Raw genomic sequence first — 18,588 nt, forward strand, 5'->3', positions numbered from 1 at the left:
TGTTAAAATTAAAAAACAAAAAAGCCCCAAAACAAAACAAAAAACCTAGATACTACAGTCAGTTTTCAACCAGTAGAGAACAGGGGCAAACACACAAAAAGTCTTGCCATTTCAGCCCCGTAGAATCGCAATTTTTGAGAAAACTGCCTCTCCGGTTTTAGTTTTAATACACATTTTGGAACCATTCGAAAGTCCTTTATGGAAGAAAAAAACAGTACACTCCAGCTCCCCCCCGCCCCCCCGCAACTCCCCGTCCGAACGTTTCCCATTTCCGTGGTTCTCTGAAAGTGTAATTTTTGGAGAGCCGAGCGTCCTCGGCGGCGTTCGCCATCAGACCCCCGGGCCCGCCGCCGGGCAGCCAATCAGGGGGTCACGAGGCCGGGGTTCGGGGAGCTCCGTTAGATACAATTTGAAAACCACGACCGCGCGCTCTCCCATTCTCCTCGGGGACGGGCTCTCCGCGAGGGCGGGTCCTCGGGGCTCCACAGAAACCGACGCGTCGGCCGCGCCGTCGGCTGCGGGGGTGCCCCGGGGGTGCCCGGGGGCAGGTGGGCCGCCCCGGGGGCAGGGGCTCCGCGCGTCCCGGGCGCCCGCGGAACTCGGCGCCCCCGCCCCCGCCCCGCGCGGCCCCCGCGGGCGACACGCACACGCCGGGCCCTCGCCCTCCGCCTCGAGCGCGCGGGCCCGAGGGGGCGGCGGCGGAAGCCCAGGTGGGGGCACCGGGCCGTTCGGCGGTGCGCGCCGGGGGACCCCGCGGAGACCCCGCGGAGACCCCGAGGCGCCCGCCCGCCGCGCCCCCGAGGAGCGGTCTGAGGAGAGCGCGGGCGGCTGAGGGACTCCGCGGCCCGCGCCCCCTGAGGGAGACACCGGAGCCAGGAGCCAACGTCCAGCCCCGGGCCGGGCCGGGGTCGCCGCAGCCGCAGCCGCCGCCGCCGCCGCCGCCGCCGCGCCGCGCGCTCGCTTCTCCGCGGGCCTCAAGTGTTCCTGTCACGGGAAGACGGCGGCCCCGGGCGGCTCCGCGGGGCACGTGGGGGAGGGGACGGCGGCCCGGCTGACAGGGCGGCGGGGCGGCGGCCGCCCCGTCGCAGCGCCCGCGCCCCGCGCCCGCGCCCCCGCCCCGCGCTCCCGCCACATTCCGCCGCCGCCGCCGCCCGCACTCGCCGGGGCGCCCCCGAGCCCAGCGCCGCGCGCCCGCGGCCGGGACGGGACGAGGCGGGCGGACCCGGGACCCGGCCCCCGGCCCCCGCGCCCGCCGCCGCCCAGCACTCCCGCCGTTACTTCTTCAGGCTCTTACCGTGGCGGCGCCCCGCGGACGGCCCTCGGCTCCCAGGAATTTGGGGCGATTTTTTTTTTTTTTTGGTGATTTTTTTTTTTCCCCCTGAGGAGTCCCAGGAGCGCTCCGATGTCGGACAGGTCACCCCGTCTCTCCCGCTGGATGGAGGAGACCAGGCATCACTCGAAAATGGCGCCGAAAGCGCTGAGGCTCCTCATTCAAATTCGTTAGAGCCAACCCCGCCGCCGCGGGGCATGCCGGGAACGCGGGCTGCCTCCACAGCTGTCAAGGCCGCCTCCTCGCCCCGCTCCGGCTTTCCCGGCACTTCTGCGCACGCGCACACTCCCCCCCGCCCCCCGGCGCTCCCCCCCACCAGCTCCGCGCCTCGGACATGCGCAGAGCCGTCGCTGCCGGCCGCTCGCTTGCTCCGCTTCCTCCGTCTCACGCCTCCGACCTCCTCTCCCGCGCGTGCGTGCAGCGCCCGGGCTCCGCGGCGGACGTGGAAGAGCCGGCCGCGGGCTGCGGGGACCCGGGGCCGCGGGGGGGCCTGTCAGCCGATGCGCGCTGATCCTACTGTCCGGGGAAAGCAAAACGGGGGTGCAGCTTGGGCGGAAAAGAAAACCGCTCGGTGGGCAGGGGCTGACCTCCCGAGTGCGGAGTGGGTCTCTAACACCCGGTGGGCGCTACACGTGTGCTTAGGGCAGCCCCGCCCGGGCGCCGAGCGCCTGCTGAGCGCCAGCGCTTTGGGGGAGCGGGAGCGGGAGCGGTTGCACGCTGAGCCTCAGCGGAGCCGGACGAGGTAGGTCCCGTCGTCGCTCCCGGTCTGGGCGGACAGACTCGGCGGGACTCGCCCCCCCCCCCCCCCTCCAGGCGCAGGTGGGAAGGAGCACGTGCAGGAGCGCGCAGATGTCGGACCCGAGCGGGAGCGCCGGCCCGTGTGCGTCCGGCTGTGCGGGGCAGGCAGAGCACACGCGGGAGGCGTGGCGCCCTAACCCCGGCTCCGGGCCTCCCGCTGCAGTCCACGTCCTCCTGTCCCGCTCGTCCTGGAACGGCTCCGTCTTGGGGAGCTGAACGGGCGCTCCTGGCCCGTCACTTGGTGTGAGGACGATGACGATGATGATGATGATGATTTTCCCCTTAAAGGGTGGGAAGGGACCTGAGACTGGCAAAGACGGGTTTCCATTGTGCAAACCCGTTGGTTAAAGCCCCCGTAGCTGGACACCCGGCCCCGCGGCTCTCGGGCTGGGCCCCGAGCGAACGAACGCTCTGCGGACGCTCAGCACAGCCCAGTTAGAAGACTCTACTGTCATTTTACACTTGAGGACACCCGAGGCTCAGATTGAGAAATTTGCCCCTGAATCTTAACGAGCACCAAGTAGAAGCACAACAAGCACGAGACCTAGGCAAATCTGTGCTCACCGTTAAAAAAACTGGGAGCTAGGATAGGACAATCAGGGATGATAAGGTGGTATTTTAGCAAACTTTCCTTAAAAAAAACCTCTTTTCATTATTCATGGGGTTGGAAGAGTTAGCCCCTCCGCCACCAGGCTGGTTAAAATGAAAATGAAAACAAAACCACTGCCATTGATTGTGAATTACCACGTTTTAAGATTATTTTTTGACTTTTTTTTTTCTCTCTCTCCCTGATCCCAAGTTATAATGAATTTTCTAAAGAATCTAACAGTTTAAACTCTGGGGGACATTGTCACATTCCCCACCCCCCCGGTTTTTGTTGCAAAACAACTTGTGATGGACCATCACTGTCGGAGCATACAAAAATATACATCGTTGCGAGGGTTAAAGGAGACGATGGATATTGAAAGTGCCTGACGAAATGGGAGAAGGCTTGCGTGATTGGCATTATTGAGTTGCAATTAGAAAAGAAACTATTTTAATAATCTGAGATCATCGAGAAATAACACTGCAGAGTGGTACGTTTGCCTTATATCTCTATGGTACTTTGGAGCACTGGTTAAATGCGTGGACTCTAAATCCAAACTGCCTGGATTTGGATCTCAACTCTGTTACTTACTAGCTTTGTGACACTATGTGAGTTATTATTTTTTCTCAGTTTGCTCTTTTGTAAAAGGAGTAATGTCATTATTTCATTGGGTTGTTGTAAGGATGTAAATGAGTAATATAGTAAAAGCATTTGAATAGCGTCTGGTATATTAGTAAATGTTAGCTGTTGTTGTGAGTCAGTCATTAACACTTATCTTGTAAAAGAGCTTCTTGTGTTTTAAAAAGTTTTAAGTTAACGCCATTAAGAGTTAAGCATTTGTGTTCAAAAGCCCCTTAAGATGATAAATCAGCCTGACAAATTATTCTTGCCGAATAGGAGTAATGGTTTCTGCCAGATGAATAAGGATGTTAATTTGTTTCATTGTTTCATAAGAGTATCATATGGAAATGGAATAGTTTTGTTGCTTTTTCTAATTATTAAAATTAAGGGGGAGGCAAAGGGGAAAATCAGACGTCTAAAATATAAAGTAGAACCTATCCAAATTTCTATTATCCAGAAATAAATACATATTCTTTTTTCTTTAAAAATGTTATCTGTGGTGAGAATCGGCTTGAGGTAGTCTGGATAAGTGGTATATATGGGGAGCCTATTTACACAGTTGAACTTGGTGAACTGGTAAATGTTTGATCTAGCCCCCTTTTAGATATATTGTGGCAAGAGAATTCTAAAGTGATGATGATTCCTACTGTGTGTCAGCTAAGCATGTCTATGCATTTCCCCCTTGAATCAAAATAACATGTGAGGCTGGTGCAATTATCTCCATTTTGCACAGAGTAAGTTTACAGGGAGGTTACTTTAAGAAGATTTGAGCCCTGTTTTGTTTAAGATAATTCGACAAACCAAAAACCCTTCATAAGTCTTCTCGATTCACCAAAATGGGAGAAAACAAAATCGGGTAACATGGTTCCTATGCCTGAACAAAAAGCCCAATTGGAAAAAAATATTTTGAAAACCAAGAAGTTTATGTTTGGCCACAAGGGGGTGCAAATAATTGAGCTGAATTTTAAGGGGAAAAAGAGTGCTTTAACTTCAGAATATCAAATTCACAGGTAAAAACTAGTGAGAATACCTTAGCCAAACTTTAATAGTCCACATAGTTGTGTGCTTTATGGGAAAAAAGAACTCAATTATTTAGGAACTCAATTAGGGCAGAAGTTTTCAGCTTTCTTTATCTTAAATATGGTGAAGAGTGAACAGCCCTACCCCCACCCGTTTCCACCCACCCCATTTGTGTCTCTGCATACTCTTTACTTGTCATAACAGTAGAACTGAAGTCATAATTTAAAATCTGAGGTTTTACTTGGAAACGAATGCAATCACCAGCAAACGAATGGTAAATATGGGTAGTGTGGAGAACAGAGGTTTTATAATTTCAATGCTTTCGTTCCCTCCTGCTGTTTCTAATGAGTAAGCTACAACTGATGGAATGTTGGCTTCAACATATTAACTTATTTAGATAAAACTATGAAAGCTATAGGTCTGTTCATCTTTTACACAAGAATGAAGACCTTTGAAGAAAACATTTTTAACTGTAGCTTGACAACTTAGTATATACTGGAGAATGTTTTAAAAACAATTTGCTTATATTTTTTTTTTTTTACAGATTTTATTTATTTGAGAGAGAGAGAGAGAGAGCGCGCGCGAGCGAGAGAGCAGGAGGGAGAGGGAGAAGGAGGAGCAGACTCACCTGTGAACAGGAAGCCTGATACAGGGCTCCATGACCCGAGCTAAAGGCAGATGCTTAACCTACTGGGCCACCCAGATGCCCCTTTTAGATTTTTTTTTTTAAGATTTATTTATTCATGAGACACACACACAGAGAGAGAGAGAGAGAGAGGCAGAGACACAGGCAGAGGGAGAAGCAGGCTCCATGCAGGGTGCCTGATGTGGGACTCGATCCCGGGTCTCCAGGATCACACCCTAGGCTGAAGGCAGCGTTAAACCACTGAGCTACCTGGGCTGCCCTTAGATGGGTTTTAAAGTAACTTTTATTTTCCTGTTGGTCTTGTTTCTCTAAGGTGGACTTAATTTTTTAAAAATCTTTTTACTTAGAAATAATCTAAAATTGGGTCACTCTGGTGGCTCAGTTAAGAGTACCATTTATGATTTTGGCTCAGGTCATTATCTCTTGGGTCCTGGGAGCCAGGGAGGAGTCTACTTGAGATTCTTTCCCTTTGCCCCTCCCTCTCCTCAAATAAATAAATCTTTTAAGAAAGGAAATAATTTAAAATTTACAGAAAGTTACAAAAATAGGTCAAAGAGCATCCTTATCATTTGCTTGCTCTTGTGCAGGGTCTCTCTCTCACCACATACATGTAAACTTACATATAACTTTTTTCTGAACCATTTGAAGTTAAGTTATATACATCTTGGCCTGCCACCCATGAATACTTGAGTGTATTTCCTATCAATTCACAAATTTATATTGAAATAATACTTCAATCTACCACCATGTTCCAATTTTGTAGCTTGACCTTGGAGCATTTCCCCCTCCAGTATAGGAGCCAGTCTGGGGTCAGGTTTTTTATGACTCACTTGAAGGTAAGTTTAGTTATATCATGACCTTTCACCTCTAAAAATCTAAGTCTGTATCCAGATTAAGGGAATAGGAGCACTTTTAGTATGGGTACTATGCCTTTATGATATGCCTACATCTTTTTTTTTTTTTTTTTTTTTTGAGCACTTTCTTACTTTCTGGTATAATAAGATGTTCCATGTTTATCTTATTTTTACTCCACCCCAACCCTGGAATTAGCCTTTTCTCTAAGGAGCCCTGTTTCCTGTTAGTACAGAATAGTATTAGAGACCAATGCTAGGTATGCTCATACTAATGAGGTGTCTCTGCTGCTTGGATCTTTCATAAGACTGAACCAGGAAATATATACATATATACAAAATATATACACAAGCAAAATGTACATACATGCGACTGTGTATACACTTATGTACATACGTATATTAATGATGTCGGTTTATTTTTAAATTACCTTCATTATAATTGAGAAGATACCGTAGCAACCATTTATAAAGTTCTGAATAAAGGCAACAAAATCACAATTCACATAAACCACTCATACAATTTTCATGTTCCCTTTTAGTCAATATCTATACATATAATTTTAAAGGGTCACAGTGTGAAATCAGTTTTCTTTGTCTTTTTCCACTTAACATGTCGTTAGCATCTGTGAGTTACTATATCATTTATGATTTTCATTCTAAATTGCTCTGCTACATTGTCATTTAGCAGATTCTAACATTCTTCTATTGCTGGACGTTTAGATTGTTTCTAGCATTTTGCTTTATAAATAATTCTGATGTGAACATTTTTTATGCATATACTGTTGCTGATTGATTTTCCTATTTATTTGCTTATTTATTGGAAGACTTCCCAGAAGTGGGAATACCAGTTCCCATAGGTAGGTATGTCCTCCTTGATGTGTTTTGGCACACAGATTTAATCAAACACTTACCAAAGTCCACATTGGGGTTGGATATATAAAGATGAAAAATATGTAGTTCCTGATAGGAAGGAACTGAAAGTCTAATGGAAGATAGATAAATTCTCTAAAAATGACAAATAAATATAGACAAAGAGTAAACCAGGTTAGAAATAAATGATTCAGGAAAGCTTTTCAGGGGTAGAGCTGTATCTTGAGGGACACATCAACGGAGCCTTAAAGGATTGGGGTTATTCCAGTGTGAAAGAGAGTAGAAATAGGCCATAGAAAGCATTTTAAACATAACTGTTGGGAGTGTAAGAAGACAGAAATCAGGAAGGACTTGCATGTTCAAGAAAATTCAGGTAGTTTGATTTGTTGCATGGCTTTGGAGGAGTTGAGAAACTTTAGCCTGATCGAGTGGATAGAGGTTAAACCATGAAGGGCCTTGCAGGTCACCTTTATAAAATGCAATTGAAAAATCTCAAGCCAGTGAGGAATATGATCAGATATATATTTTAGAAACTCGCTTTAACAAGGATACTGGAAAACAGATTCGAAAGTGTGAGAGCGGTGGTTGAGTCCTTCAGATGCTATTGTAGAATCCAGGCAAGCAATAAAAAGAGTAGTTGAACTAAAGAAGTAGAAATGGGGATGACATTAAGTACAAAAGGGACTGAATTTGTTTATTCAGTATCAAAATGTAGTTATTTCCAGATAATTAGCACCTACTCTGTGTCATGTATTGTGCAAGGTACTAAAAATATTATAGTCACAGTTCCTCACCTTATGCAGTCTAGTGAGAGAAACAGTGTTTGAGTTAATAGTCTTACAAATTACAACCGAGATAAGTCCTATAACAAAAATACAGATGCAGTGAAAGCATACACCACCATGGAGACCTAACACTTGAAGTTTAAGTAAGGCCTTCCCAAGGTGAGACAGTTATGCCGAGGCTTTGGAATTAGCTAGGCCAAAAAGAGGGGAAGAACATTCTAAGCAAAGGAAGAGTGTAAGTTAACATACTGAGCAGGAAGGACCGGTAAATTCAATGCCCATCTGGCTAGAACAGAGTAAGTAAGAATGGAAAAAGCTGGAAGGTTAGGACGTAAAGAGGAGGTTTAGGAGGCTTTGTTTACGGAGAAGTGAGAGGAGGAGATCTGTCACAGGACTCCGAGGTTTCTGGTGTGGGCAACTGAATGGCTGTGGGCCATTTCCTGAGATAAGGAAAGGAGAACAGAGGTGATGGATTTTGATACATGAAGTTTTGATTTTGAGATGCCTGTGAGTCAAGTGTATCTTCCCACCCTCACTTTACAGATAGCTAGGTATTAGGATTGGATTTTCATTTAGAAGTCTGGAATTTAGGGTAAAGGTCTAGTTTATATGTTGTCTATAGATTTACTAGTTGACTAGATTTACAGGTGGTAGTTTATGGGATTGGATGAGGTCGTGAAGATATGTAGAATCTCAGAGAACAATGTTTGGTACCTACACAAAAATAAATACACAGGAAATAATTCACTATATACTAAAGACATGAAAAACTGAAAAATATTTTGAACTTATAAAGCAGATAATGGGTTAATATCCTTGATGTACAAAGAGATAAGTCTATAAGAAAAATAGAATAGTTATCACATACACAGTAAACAAAAGAAGGAAAGCAAATACAAAAAAAAATTATGAAAAGTTGAAAAAGCAAAACCTGAAAGTGAAAGTAAAGACATTTGTAAGTTTTCACCATCTATCTCATTGCTATTGGATTACTTTTTAAAATCAATAATTGAGGACATTGTTAAGAGACTGGGAGGTGCTGAGGGACTGATGGATCATATAAGTCTTACAAATCTATTTTTAAAGCATTTGCTTCTCTTCTTCATAAAAAATTAGATCCCACTTGTTAGCATTACTTTAGTGTTGTGACCACAGTCACAGAACTTAAGAGAGATAGAGAATCCAAATGGATGATCTTAAGGTGTCCAAAGATATGCAAAATGAGCTATTTTAAATAGTGATGAGAGTTAGCTACAATCTTAGTGGTTGTTGGTAGAATTGTTATCTATAGTTTGAATCTGGGTGATATACATTGGTAAGATCACCTCTTTTGGGGGGCTCTGATAATTAACCTCATTGCCTGCGATGGTAACCCTAACTTGCTTGAGATGACCGTTTTTACCAGTAAGTCATAGTTTTAACCCCAGGAAGATATAAATTAAATGTAGAATGATTTAGTAAATCAAGCATATCCTTATAGCATAGGAGTGATCTGTTTCAAGTTCTTGTAATGTTTAAGAAAATTAGGCAAGGATCAGTTTATTTCAATTAAAAAATAGTATTATGGGTATTATGGAAGTAGAACAGATTCATACATAGTATTTTCAACTCTGATTTAAGGTTATAGAAGTATAAGGGTTCCTCCCCACCCCACCCATGTCAAGAATTGTTTTGCTTCCATATCTTGAGCACAGATTATGAGACTGATCTAAAATTCATTTACAATTAATAGTGGTTAATATTTACTGAATAAATATAAGCTCTCCCCACCCCCTTTACCAATAAGGATACCTGGAAAAGGATAAACCCACTTACTTCAGTTATCTACTTTCCAAAAAATTCATGTAAACATGCTGCCTTTTGATGAAATATTAAATATAATGTTTTGGGATATTGTTTTTGAAATAATAGGATTGGAGTTATAGAATCTTAATAGTTAAAATATGTCAAAGTGCCCCCTGCAGCTGTTGAGAATTAATTCATTCTCACCTATGTGTGGTAACCTTTTAAATATGACCACTATTGGGGCACCTGGCTGGCTCAGTTGGAAGAGTATATGAGACTCTTGATCTCAGGGTCATGAATTCCACATGTTGGGCATAGAGATTACTAAAAAAATAAATAAACTAAAAAAAATATGATCACTATTATTTTCAACCTTGAAGACAACTGAATCCCCTGCCCTCCAAATGTCTTTAGTTTCCTTGGTTGGTTTATGATTTTATTTTATTTTATTTTATTTTTTTTTAAATTTTTTTTAAATTTTTATTTATTTATGATAGTCACAGAGAGAGAGAGAGGCAGAGACACAGGCAGAGGGAGAAGCAGGCTCCATGCACCGGGAGCCCGACGTGGGATTCGATCCTGGGTCTCCAGGATCGCGCCCTGGGCCAAAGGCAGGCGCCAAACCGCTGCGCCACCCAGGGATCCCTGGTTTATGATTTTAAACCCGTCACCATCTTGGCTTCCTTCTCATTATGCTCCAGTTTAACATCACCCCTCTCAAAAACTGACACACCCAGAACAGTGAATTGTATACCATATATGGTCCAAAATATACCAGGTGTTAGTTAACTTTTTGTTCTAGCCATTAAAATGTCTATATCAGGGGAACAGTTTAAGATAATAAAAAGGATTGGTAAATAATAGAAATGGATCTATTGATCCTTTATCAAAAGAAAATGGAAGGATTTTATTTTTTATTTTTTATTTTTTTAATTTTTATTTATTTATGATAGTCACACAGAGAGAGAGAGGCAGAGACACAAGCAGAGGGAGAAGCAGGCTCCATGCACCGGGAGCCTGATGTGGGATTCGATCCCGGGTCTCCAGGATCACGCCCTGGGCCAAAGGCAGGCGCCAAACCGCTGTGCCACCCAGGGATCCCTGGAAGGATTTTAATAAAATAAACTTCACATTGAGTAAAAACTTTGAAAAATTATAACTCATGATCTACTCAGAGACCTTCTTAACTTGGGGTGAGCCTTGTCTTGGAAGTTGAGAAGGACAGGAAACCAGGAATCTATTATCATTCATTTCTTATTTATTTTTGGTAAACAGAAGTAAAATTGAGACCCTCTGGTCTCTAGGAGATATGACTCAGAATTGTGATGAGTTCCCTATGACATGTAAAAAAAAAAATATTTCTTTCATGTAGCATAAATCTATAGGGAAATGAGAATAAAAATATAGCACATTCTTGGCAAAGAAATGTTTATGTGTTTAAAACAAATGAACTTTTTAAGGTGGTTCTGAAGAAGTAATTTATTTTAAATAGGTGAACAGTTTACAGCTCTTGTGGGAATACTTTTTCCTCACTTTTCTTCATCATAGGATTAGTCCTATGTTTTTAATTTAAGTCCTCTAATTTTTGCTGTTAACATTTAATTTACTTGATGACCCTATACTGTTAACTTTTGACCCAGTAAACCCAGGATGGTATATACCTACTTTTAAGGAAACTCTTAAAGAAAAGTGGTTCAAAGCATCATACATACTAATTTTCCCTCCTTTTTGGAGGATGTAGTTTCTAAGCATAGGATTTTCTTTAACAATTAGATGTTTATGCCATTGTCAAAACAACCCAAAGCTCATGTGACTTAACTGCAGTATTTTTAATAAACTGCAAAACTGCTGATATAATATGGTATATATATAAAACTTTTCCTTGACAAGAAATTCTTGTGGCATATGACTAAATCTAATGATTCTCTCATCTACCTTTATTTATACTCATATCTTCTTTGAAAGGAAAGGAATATAAAAATTGAAAGTTCCTAAAGTTTAACCCTTTAGATATAAAAAAAATTAGTAATACAGTTGTTAATTATGATAAGGTTCAAAGCTTCTTGTAAATCACTTGATGTAAAAATACTTTTATATGCCCTTGACACTAGGTTTATGGACTCACTTTTGAACATCCCCCCCACCCAATTATAAAATACATCTGCATTAAAGAATATTGAAAAAAATCAGGAATGATTTGGAAGGCATTGCTTCTGAAAGCTCCTTAAAAATAAACCATTTTCCTCTTTCCCAATTGACAAAGGAAAACTCTGTATTTGTCTTTTGTATTTTGGTATTATTGAATTCATTCATTTTATTATTATTAAATACTATACTTTGTTTTTCCTCTTCAGGAAAATTTGTATCATGTGGAATAGATGGTTCCATCTTTCGGACATCAGAGAGCAAAGTAGAAAAGACTTGGGGAAGCAATTGGACCCTCTGACCCTCCTAGGCAAGGATGGCTGTGGGGATGCATTCACTTTCATCATTTTGGAAGCATAGATAGGTTGAGTGCTGTCAATGACGATAGAATAGGAATGAAAGGAAGCTCAGTTTATAGAAAAAACTCAGTTTTTTAGTTTATCTAATTCCTAATGTGGTATATGTGTATAGGTATGTGTTTGGTATGTGTTTTAAAGAAATACTGGTGAACTAACATAGTATAACATTATATTTTGTTATATAAACTTAATATAAATCCTATTATTGAACTTTTAACATGCAGCTTAATAATTACTTTGGGGGGAACGTGATTTATTTATGTTTTTTTTCTTTTTAAAAAATATTTTATTTGAATTCAATTTGCCAGCATATAGTATAACACCCAGTGCTCATCCCATCAGCAGCTTAATAATTATTATGATCATCTTTTGCCATGTTTGCTTTATTCAAAAGTAAACATGTAGTAAAGCAACAAATGCTATGTCATAAAAACTTAGATACAGGAGTATAAACAAGGTTGCTGATCTGTGGGAATAGTGGAAGCTATTTTTGCTTCTATGTAAGTCTTCGTGGTTTGCGAATAAGGTAACATGGTTGCAATATCATAATTGAAATACTAGGGGAAATGTAAAATGTGCTCTATTATTATATATTACTATTGCAATAATTATTATTAGGTAAATGGAAGTAGTTTTATGTGGTTTTACAGTCATGAGGGGAAAGAATAAGATTTTGGACTAGGATAGATAGATAGAGGCGGGGAGAATCTAGAATGACTTCCTAGTTCCTGGCTTGACTCTAGAGTATAACAGTGGTATAGTTAACTAGGATAGAGGCAAATAGAGGAAGAGGGATTTTTTCTTATGTGTATGTGTGTATAGGATATGGAATAGAAAACTGGGGAAGGGGAAGGAGATGAGAAACTCATTGAAGACATATTGAATATCAAAGATTGTCCCTGGGATATCCATAGAGAGAAGTTCAGTAGGGAGCTCAGCATGTGCCTCTGAAGCTTAGGAGAAACGTTGGGGCTGGAAGAGAATGTCACTAAATAGGTAATAGTTGAAATTTTGGGGGAACTGGATGTCCTTGCTTATGGAAACTGAATATAGTGAGGAAATGAGAAACAAATTAGTAAATGGGCAAAGTAAGATAAGGCAGCAAAAAAATTAAGAATAAATAGGATGGAAGGGAACATCAACAGAGCTCAGTGTTGTAGAATACAGTGGGAGAGAGGATTCAGTAAAAAAGGAGTCCAGAGTATTGATTATGCCCCCTTTTTTTTTGCCCTCACAAATTAAGAGTCATGAGGGCAAGGACTATGTCTTATTTAATACTGCAAATATTTTGATTAATGGATAAACAAATGATGACCTCATCATTTTGAATATTTATTCATGTTGAATTAGTGTTTTTGGAAACTTGAGTGTTTCTTACTACAAGCAGTTGCTACTCAAGAATATACAAGATAAGCAAGATATAGAAAAAAATTAATAATCCTAATAATCCTAACCCAGAAATAACAACTGTTAACTCCGTTTTCAAATTTTTATACTTGTTTGTTGTTCATCCTAGAAATGAATATTTAGCTATAATATCCTTTAATGGCTGAGTAAGTATTCCATATGGAATAAGGATGTACTATAATTTTGGCAATTTCTTATTTGAGGGTATTATATTTATGTTTTTCTCTATTTGTAAAAGGGACAATCTAATAGTTACTTTTTTTGCTTTATTTCCTTAGGATGCAGTCTTAGAAGTGGATTTTCCAGTAAGGTCTTCATAGCCAGCCTGTTCTTCTTTGTTTTAGGCTTATTTCTAATAGGCTTGTTTATATGTGTATTCTTATTCTATCCTGGATTGGAATCAGAAAATTGAACAGTATTGCAGGTACTGAATGATGTAAACATGCTGATAGCCACAAAAGTGATAATTGGTAAGTAAAAGTCTTTTACAGGAATAATGATGGGTATTTTAAAAACTTGGAATTAAGTGTACTTTTCATGAGTATAATAAGAAATGATTCATGAGCTGAATAACAGGATATAGTGGTCAATTCAGAAATGCATATTCAAATTAAATAAAAACTTCAATGAATAACCTACATTTGTTGACAGCATCCAATTTTAGGAGAGGTTTCAATAAATCATGATTAATCATCAAGTTCACAGCTTCTCGAACTTCTTCATAAAAGTGTGGTTAATAGTAGAGAAAAGCGAAAAAAGTGCCTTAGAAGTTTGATCCCCAACCAGAATTTCCTTTAGTCTCTTGTTTTATCTTAAATTTAACACGAAATGTTATATTATATACCATAATAGTCTATGTTTAGTATAATGTTTAAAAATTTTTTCAAAGTCCCTTAGTAAAATTGATATCTAAGAAGATGCCTCATGTTTATTCAGTGGCTTTTAGCATCCTGGCATACTATGAGTTTCCTTTGCCTCAAACTGTACTTTTAGAAGCAAGGTTTTAGGGTATTTCATGGTTGTACAATATATCCATTTTAGTTTTCTCTTTTACACTTTAGCCCACACTATTTATAGTAGTGTATGATAGGGAGATTAATTGATGATTACTTATTTTGAACCTGAGAGTGTTTCAAAGACTAAAAATTCACAGAATGAAAATTTAATATCATTGCCAACAGACTCCACTACAAGAAATGTTAAACTCTTTCAGATGGAAGGGAAATGATATCAGATGGAAATAGAGATCTACACAAAGGAATGATGAACACTGGAAACAGTAATTAGATGGGTAAATGTAAGTTATTTTTCCATTTAATTCTCTTTTAAGATAACCAACTGTTTAAACAAAAATAATAGCAATATATTATGGGGTTTATAACGTGTTAATAAATATATGTCAATAGTAACATTAAGACCCAGGAGTAGAGGGGATCCCTGGGTGGTGCAGTGGTTTGGCGCCTGCCTTTGGCCCAGGGCGCAATCCTGGAGACCCAGGATCGAATCCCACATCGGGCTCCCGGTGCATGGAGCCTGCTTCTCCCTCTGCCTGTGTCTCTGCCTCTCTCTCTCTCTCTGTGACTATCATAAATAAATAAATTAAAAAAATAAAATAAAATAAAAAATTAAAAATTAAAAAAAAAAAAGACCAGGAGTAGAAAAATAGAAATAAGATAAGGTTCTCTTAGTATACGTCAAGTGGTATAAATTCACTTGAAAGTAGACTGTGATAAATATGTAGACTATGAACCCTAAAGCAACTAGTAGAATAATAACAAAACTATTATGGGTAATAAGCCAACAAAGGAGAAAAAAATGGAATAATGAAGAAGAACTCAATCCAAAAGAAGGCATAAAATGGAAAAAAACAATGAACAGATGGAATACAGAACAAATGGAACAAATAAAAAATAGCAAGATGATAGAATTAAATCTAATTATATCAATAACCACATTAAATGTAAATGACCTAAAAATCCTAATCAAAGGGTAGAGATTGTCAGATTGGATAGAAAATAAGACTCAACACACTTTACATATGAAGAAATAAAAATGTTAAGAATAAAAGGAGGGAAAAAGTTATACCATGCTAATGTTCATATTAGTCAAGAGAAACTGGTGGGGTGGTATTAATGTAGTAGAAACAAAGTAAGATTTCATAGTGAAGAATATTAGTTAAAGAAGGTCATTTTATAATAGTAAAGGAGTCCATTAATTAGGAAAATATAACAATCATAAATGTTTATGCCCCAAATAAAAAGAGGTTCAAATTTGTAAAGCAAAATCTAACAGGACTGCAAGGACAAACAGACAAATCTATAATTATAGTCAGAGATTTCAGTACTTCCCCTTCAGGAATTGCTAGGACAAGTTGAAACATAGCAAGGATATAGTAAACTCAACACTATCCACCATTATTACCCAATTGACTTTTCTAGAATATTCCACTAACAGAATATACATTCTCTTTAAAGAGTACATGAAACATTTACCCACAGAGATCATATTCCTGGCCAGCTGTTAGCAAACTATGATGGTGGGGCTAAATCTAGCCTGGTTTTGTATGGCCTATGAGCTAAGGATAGTTTTGCATTTTGAAAGATTTCTGAAAAGAAAATAAGTGACAGGAGAAACTGTATGTGACTCACAAAGCTTAAAATATTTCTGTCTGAATCTTTGTAGAAAAGGTTTGTGGGGCAGCCCTGGTGGCTCAGCGGTTTAGCGCCGCCTTCAACCTGGGATATGATCCTGGAATCCCGGGATCGAGTCCCACGTCAGGCTCCCTGCATGGAGCCTGCTTCTCCCTCTGCCTGTGTCTCTGCCTCTCTCTCTGTGTCTCTCATGAATAAATAAAATCTTAAAAAAAAAAAAAAAAAAGAAAAGGTTTGCCAATCTGTTTTACTATAAAATACATCTCAATTCATTTTAGAGGATTTAAGTCATGCAAAGTATGTCCTCTGACCACAGTGGAATTAAATTAGAAATCAGTAACAGAAAGCTAACTGGAATATCCCTGAATATTTGGAAACAAAATCACATGCTTCTACATAACCTACTGATTAAAGAAGCAATTCAAAGTGAAATTCAAAATTGTTTTGACCTGAGGGAAAATAAAAATACAATATATCAGAATTTATATAAATGAAATGCCTACATTAAAAAATACAAAACGTCTCAAAGCAATGATCTCAACTTCCACCTTAACAAACTAGAAAAGGGGCAGTCCGGGTGGCCCAGCGGTTTAGCGCCACCTTCAGCCAAGGGTGTGATCCTGGAGACCCAGGATCCAGTCCCCTTTCGGGCTCCCTGCATTGAGTCTGCTTCTCCCTCTGCCTGTGTCTCTGCCTCTCTCTCTCTTTCTGTCTCTCATAAATAGATAAATAAAATCTTAAAAAAAAAAAAACTAGAAAAGAAGAGCAAATTAAACACAAGCAAAAGAAGTGAAATAATAAAGGTCAAAGTGGAAATCAATAAAATAGAAAACAAAGATCAAGAGAGAATATCTATGTAATCAAAATCTGGTTGTTTGAAAAAAAAAATCTGGTTGTTTGAGATCAGAATTGATAAACCTTTAGCCAGACTGGTTGGAGGAAAAGAAAGGATAATAGGAATATTATGAACTACTTTAGACAAAAAATTTAACAACTTAGATCAAATGACTAAATTCCCTGAAAGAGGTAAACTACGAAACCTGACTCAAGAAGAAACAGATAATCTTGTCACATATCCATTTCCAAAAAATTAAATTTTTAGTTTAAAACATTCCCATAAAGTTCTATTCCATAGGACTTTACTGGTGAATCCTTCCAACATTTAGAGAAAAAAAAAATACCAATCACACACAAACTCTTTCAGAAAAGTAAAGAGAAAGGAATACTTCCAAGCTTGTTCTTTGAGGCCAGCATTATCCTGATACCCAAGCTACACAAAGACATTACAAGAAAAGAAAACTCAGGCCAATTTCCCTCATGAACACAGATGTAAAAAATTCTAGACAAATTTTATCAAATCAAATCCAACAATATATATAAAATATATTACTTATTGAGTGGTATTTATCCCAAGAATACAGGATTGGTTTAACATTTAAAAAATTGATCATTGTGGGATGCTTGGGTAGCTCAGCAGTTTAACGGCTGCCTTTGGCTCAGGGTGTGATCCTGGAGTCCCGGGATCGAGTCCCACATTGGGCTCCCTGCATGGAGCCTGCTTCTCCCTCTGCCTGTGTCTCTGCCTCTCTCTCTCTTTCTGTGTGTCTCCCATGAATAAATAAAAATCTTTAAAAAAATAATAAAAAAAATAAAAAATCATTGTAACTCACCAAATTAAAAAAGAAAAACTGATCATCTCAATAGATAGAGAAAAAACATCTGATAAAATCCAATATTCATTTCCTATTTAAAAACTCAGCAAACTAGGAATGGAAGGGTACTTCTTCAACCAGGTAAAGTGCATCTACAGAAAACCTACAGATAATCTCATACCTACTGGTGAAAAACTGCGTGCTTGCCCCTTGAGATCATGAACACCACCATGATGTCTGCTTTTACACCTTTTTTAAAAAAGATTTTATTTATTCATTTATTTATTTAGAGCTTGATTGGGATGAGGGACACAGGGAGAGAGAATCACAAGGAGACTCCATGCTGAGCAGGAGGCTGGGTCCCATGACCCTGAGATCATGATCTGAGCCGAAATCAAGAGTTGGACGCTCAACTGACCAAGTCACCCACGGGCCCCTGCTCTTACCACTTTTATTTAACATTGAAAGGTTTGCCAGTGCAATCAGGCAAGAAAAAAAAAAATATGTTCAGATTAGAAAGGAAGAAATAAAACTGACACAATTATCCATCTATTCTGTCTGCTGGAATCTACAAAAAAAGCTACTAGAACTAATAGAAGAATGCAGCAAAATTGCAGGATATAAGACCAATATACAATAATTCTCTATATTTCTATATTCTTGCAACAAACAACTGAAAATAAAAATGCAAAAAATATATAGCATTTACAATAGCATAAAAATATGAAATGTTTAGGAATAAACCTGATAAAAGGCATAAAAGATCTGTATACTAACAATAGCAAATACTGTTGAGAGGAAGTGAAGACAAATAGTTGGGAGAGATTTACCTGGCTCAGTGGGTTCATATTGTGAGTGTGTCAGCTCTCCTTAAATTGATCTATTGATCTTAAATTGTTCAACACAAACCAAATCAAAATCCCACTAAGTTAAAAAAAAAAAAAAAACTGACAAGCTGATTCTAAACTTTATATAGAAATGCTAAGATCTAGAATAGCCAAAATAATTTACTTCAACAAAAGGAACAAAGTTGGAGGGCTGACACTACCTGATTTCAAGACTTATTAAATATCTATAGT

At 39.8% G+C, this 18,588-nt stretch overlaps 1 long non-coding RNA gene across 6 annotated transcripts in view; it reads left to right on the forward strand.

Moving 5' to 3' along the window:
* The first annotated feature begins 1,721 nt into the window (after positions 1-1,721).
* Positions 1,722-18,588, forward strand: part of LOC140608217 (uncharacterized) — a 37,251-nt gene continuing 20,384 nt past the window's right edge. For 2 of the 6 annotated variants that reach the window (XR_012010241.1, XR_012010236.1), the window contains exons 1-4: positions 1,724-2,072; positions 11,650-11,750; positions 13,485-13,676; positions 14,388-14,503. This is a non-coding gene — a long non-coding RNA (uncharacterized lncRNA). Of the gene's footprint in view, positions 2,073-2,161; positions 3,205-11,649; positions 11,751-13,484; positions 13,677-14,387; positions 14,504-18,588 lie in introns of those variants that run through there. The other 4 variants (XR_012010239.1, XR_012010238.1, XR_012010240.1 and 1 more) reach the window with 4 other exon arrangements.

The sequence above is a fragment of the Canis lupus genome, chromosome 17 (genome assembly GCF_048164855.1).
Source record: "Canis lupus baileyi chromosome 17, mCanLup2.hap1, whole genome shotgun sequence".
Taxonomy (NCBI): domain Eukaryota; kingdom Metazoa; phylum Chordata; class Mammalia; order Carnivora; family Canidae; genus Canis; species Canis lupus.